This window comes from Chinchilla lanigera, unplaced genomic scaffold, assembly GCF_000276665.1.
Source record: "Chinchilla lanigera isolate Chin_1 unplaced genomic scaffold, ChiLan1.0 scaffold00017, whole genome shotgun sequence".
NCBI lineage: Eukaryota > Metazoa > Chordata > Mammalia > Rodentia > Chinchillidae > Chinchilla > Chinchilla lanigera.
Window position 1 is genome coordinate 3,098,601 of NW_004955418.1, and position 5,290 is coordinate 3,103,890.

The following is a 5,290-nucleotide window of genomic DNA, read 5'->3' on the forward strand; positions in this document are numbered from 1 at the left end:
CCCCGGCGCGGGCGCGCGGGCGGCGGGCGTGCGGCGAGGCCTTCCTGGCTCCCGGGAAACTCCGCTCCGCTCCCGCTGAAGGCCACGCGGCAGCCACGATCGTTAGAAGCACACCCCCTTCGTGTCCCCGTTTCCCGGGAAGGGAACGCAGGCGCCCCGGGTCCAGGGAGCCCGCATTTCTCCGCCCGTGGGAGGCCACGCGGCCCGAGCCCGATCACGCGGCCCGAGCCCGATCACGCGGCCCGAGCCCGGGCACGCTGCAGCCCGCAGCCACAGACGCCATCCGTACAGCAGCGGAGCCCGGAAAGGCGGTGCCACCGCCCCACAATGCTTTTCTCAGGCCGGAAGGACCCACTATGCGAGAGGCACGGGGGGAGGGAATGGACTGTACCATCGCAGCCGGGATCTCGGATGCCACCGTGTGGCAGGAGGGAGAAGTGCTTAACGAGGGGCGGTGGGGCGGGTTTCCCACAAGAAAGGATTTGTCCATGGAGGGTTCGCATCATGATCACCTTTGCAATTAAGTGGACAGTTCACTAGGCAAACAAAGAGATATAAAAAAGATCAAGTATGGACGTCCTAGCACCTCTCTGCCTGGGATGAAGAACATATGGGCAGTGCGGAACAGCCCAAAGGAAAGAAGCCCGGGTGTCCAGAGGGTCCACAGCGCTCCTGTCTCTGGCTGTGAAAGTCACGCTTTTTTAAAAACAAAAATTTTTTTTAAAAGACAAGTTCTCGCTATGCAGTTCAGGCTGGACTTGAACTGACTGTATTCTAGGCTGGCCTGGGACTCACGGCAAACTCCAGGTTCAGTTCTATAGGGAATGAAGTGTGACAGGGGCCGACAAGGTGCCTGACTGATGTTCTAGTTGGGCGATGAGGACACTAACATGGTAAAAACACGGATACTACAGTTCCACACAGTGCCAGAGCCAACAAGGACGCAAAAGAGGGTAAAATGATAGAAGTACAGTGAGAGCAATGAATGCAATTTTATTTCATTTTTTGTTTTTTGAGACAGGGTCTTGCTATGCAGTTCAGGCTGGCCTTGTACTCACCATGTAGCCTAAGCTGGCTTCGAACTAGCAGTGATCTCCTGCCTCAGCCTTGCAAGTGCTGGGATTACAGGCATGCGCCATCATGCCCAGCAAGAATGCAGTTTAAAACTTTCGAGCTATCACATTATAAAAAGTATGAATAGGTTATATTGATTTTAATATTAACCCACCATATGCTAAATATTATTACCTCAACATACAATCAATGTAAAATTGTTGAGATATTTAGCATTTTTAATCCTAATCCTCGTAAATCTTAAAAAGGTAGTGTGTATTTTAGAGCTCCAGTAAGTTTCCGGCGCATTTTGGGAGAGTGATGCCGGTGGAAGATCTGGAGGTGACCTGTGAGAAGAGTGCGTGGCTGTCACACAAGGCCTGTGGTGAGCGGCCGGCTGTGGTCTTCTGACTGTGCAGAGTGAGGCCTGGGGAGGCGCGAGTGCAGCTGCAGAGACAGACTGCGGTTGGTAACTGCGATTTTGTGCTAAATTTTTGGAGTTGATTAGTTATCACCATAGCAACAAAGCAGAAGTTGTTAATTGGCTTTTATTTTTGATAACTGTAACTGTGCTGTAACCCGGAAATCTTCTCCTAAATCCTCACAGGGATTCATTCAAAGTCCACAGTGTCAGCAGGGAGACAGAGAGGGAGAGAAGGAGGGCGAGAGAGAGAGAGAGAGAGAGAGAGAGAGAGAGAGAGAGAGAGAGAGAGAGGAAGAGAGAGAGGGAGAAAAGAAAAGGAACTTGCTTTTTATCAAGTTGTATACATTAAATATTTATAAGTTTTGTATCTCAATCATATCTCAATAAAGTTGTTTAAAAAAGAAGAAAAAGAAAGAAAAGCCAGCGTAGTGATGCACACTTGGCCGGCTATAGAGACTTAGCAAGATCCTGTCTCAAAATAAAAACAGTTTGAAAAGACGGGGGATGTAGCTCAGTGGTTCAGTTCCCGGTCCTGCAGACCTGTGGTCATCACTAAGGACTAGCTTGAGCGACAGCAGAACCACCTGGGGCCAGGGTCATACACAGGAACAGTGAATGTGTGAGGACCACAGGAGGCAAATAGTCCCAGACCTGCAGTAGGCAATCAGTGTAATGCCCGCGGAGAGAAGGTTTGGAGGAGGATGATACAGCACCCCCAAGGCTGTCATTTAAAGTCTTTCTAATTCATTTGTTCAGTTTGTGGTGCTGGGGCTTGAGCCCGTGGTCTTTGCATTGAGCTCTAGATTTTCAGTCCTTTTTGTTTTTTTAAATTTTAAATTTTGAGACAGAATTTCTCTGAGTCACAAAGTTGCCCCGGTTGGGGTCAAACTTGTTTTCCTCCTGCCTCAGCCTCCCAAAGTGCTGACTTACAGGTGTGTGCCACCAATACTGGCCTTAAAGAGGGGTCTACTGACTTGCCTGTAATATACATCAATACAAATGCTTTAAATATTGATATTAAATAATTTGTGGATTCTTTGGGGATTTTCTGCTTAAGCAATCATATTACGTGCAGAAGTGTTAATTCTTTCCACCTTTTTGTTAGTTTTTTTGGCACAGAAGAAGAAACAAAGGGGGAAGAAGGCCTTTACTCAGGACCTGGAGGGGAGAGGGCTACACAGAGGAAGGAGCTGGGGGTTTATGAGGACCCTGGCTAGAGGCGGAGCTTGAGGGGCGGGCTCAGTGATGCGTTGGGAGCTGATTGGGGCTTCCCTCGCGGGCAGGAAGGGTAAGAGGAAGTTGTGTTCAGAGCCAGGCAGGAACCTATCACTTTTACTTCTGTCTGGCTGGCTGTTTGTGGATGCCTCAGTTATAACCTCGGGAACAACGTCAAACAAAGTGATAATAACAGACATCCTTGTCTTGCTCCTGATTTTAAAAGAATGTTTTTAAGATTTCAGCTTACACATCTGGCCTTTTTCTGCCCTTCCTAATGTGCAGTACGTTGGGGAAATGTCTTTATGTCTCTAATTTGCTAATTCTTATTCTTTTATCATAAATTAATGCTGAATTTTATTAAATTTTTTTTCTCTGACTCTCTGGAGGTGAACATGCTTTCTCTTGTAATTTATTAATGTGATGAGTTACATTAATAATTGTCTATTCCTTAATGAGTCTTGCAATTCTGAAAGAAACCACATTTGTCATTTCAAAAAGTAATCTGTTCAGAATTCTTGTAGTTATGTTTAAGGACAGGATGGAACTATAGTGATCTTTTTCATACCATCTTCACTATTAGAGTTATGTGTATATCTACCTAATAATTTGTTTCTGAAAATCAGATGTCTCATCCATAAACATTAACTGGGAGCCTATTTCCCTTCATTTTAAATGTTAAAGTTATACTGGGTTATTTGTTCAGGCAAACTAATCTCCCAAAGTATAACGAACATGCAGTAAATAAGCCTATATTGAAAAACAAACTCTAAGATGAGCACGTAACTTAGTATTTCCCCTTCCTGGTCACCAGTTAATATAGTTGTGAACAGATCGTTGCTTTGTTAGCAATGACATAATCTTTTATTGTAATGGCTTTTCTGGATGGCTTTGTTTCCTTTTCCGTAAAGCTCTATAACACTTTCTCAGTGCTTTTTGGGGTTCTTCTTATAAAAAACAAGGAAAAAGAAGGCCACTGTGGGAATATGACAGAAGCCATTGCACACTGAGGAAGCTACTGTAACGCTGCAGCAGCAGCCAGTGTGGACTGTCCCCTTTGTGCTGTCCCGTGTGCCTTTTGATGTGCAGACACAGGATGCTGGCGCTGATCAAAGTAACTCAAGGCATTTCCTACACTTTTAGGGGAGAAGGAAGTTGTTGAAAATATTGTGTAGAGCTATGGGGTCCTAAATGTAATTTTTTCTACTTCAATATCAGCTAAATACTGTTTTGAGGGTTACATCTGTTATACAGTGGTGATCCCCCTGCTTAAGCCTCCTGAGTGCTAGGATTACAGGTGTGTGCCAGCTCCTGGGAAGTGTTTTGCAGTGTCTCTAAACGTACTTTAGAAAGTCAGTTGGACTCTTCCTCTTTCTCTCTTTTCTGCAAACTTCTGTAAAATGTCAGAATTATTATTATTCTTGGTGCTGGGGATTGAACCAAGGGATTTGCCTGTGCTAAGTGAGCACTGTACCACTGAACTATACCCCCGGTCCACATTTTTTTTAATTAAGAAAGCGATCTTCTCTTTTAGCACTGTTTATATCTAGTATTTTCTTTGTGGGAAGGTTTTAAACTAATGATTCAATTTCTTATTAAATTATTCATGTTATTAGCTTATTAACTCCCTTATTAACTGTATTAATTAATTCTTATATATCTTAGTTACTTTCCTCATTGCTGAGACAAAATACCCAACACTACATCTTAAAGGAAGAGAGGTTTATTTGCAGTCCATGGCCGGCTGGCTCCAAGGCAGAAGCGCCCGGTCTAAAAGCTCGTGCAGAAGAAAGTTGCGCACATCATGGCAGCCAGGAAGCTGAGACAGAAGGGAGGAGCTGGGGAGAGGAGGGAGGTGTACCCTTCTACACCATGCTGCTAGTGACCCACTTCCAACCAGGCCTCATGCACTAAGAGCAAGTCAGCTAGGAATGTGTCAGTGGGTCGATACACTGGTGGGTATAGGATCCAATCACTCTGCCTCTGAGCACATGAGAATTTGGGGGAACATTCTAGATCCAAACCATACCAAAAAACCATAACAATATCCTTACTGACTTGATCTGCTCAAACTAGCAGTGATTCTGTGTTATAAAGCCTTCCATTATAGTTTTTCTACATATTTCTGTTACTTTTTGCTTTATATATTTTGAAATTATCTTATTAGTTGCATCCCTATTTATGCAATTGATGTATCTTTTGACTTAATTAAATTTCTCATTAATACATAATCTTGGGATATGGTAGGGTTTTTCTTTGCTTTAAAATTTTTTTTTCATAGTTTTCTATGAACTTTTTTGGTTTGCCTTTATGTGGTTTATCTTTTTCATGCTATTCTACTTTTGTGCTCTTACAGTGTAGCTATGTTACTGTTTTTGTCCATTCCAGATGCTATAATGAAGTACCTTAGACTACGCAATTTATAAACAAGATAAATTTGTTTTTTAGGGCTTTGGAGGTTAGTCAGCCCAATATCAAAGCTTGGACTAGTAGTAGATTCTATTCTAGTAGAATTGTATTTTATTCTAGTAGACCATTAGTAATTCTATGTTTGGGGAGGACATTTTCCTCATATATGGCATCTTGCTGCTTGCTCAC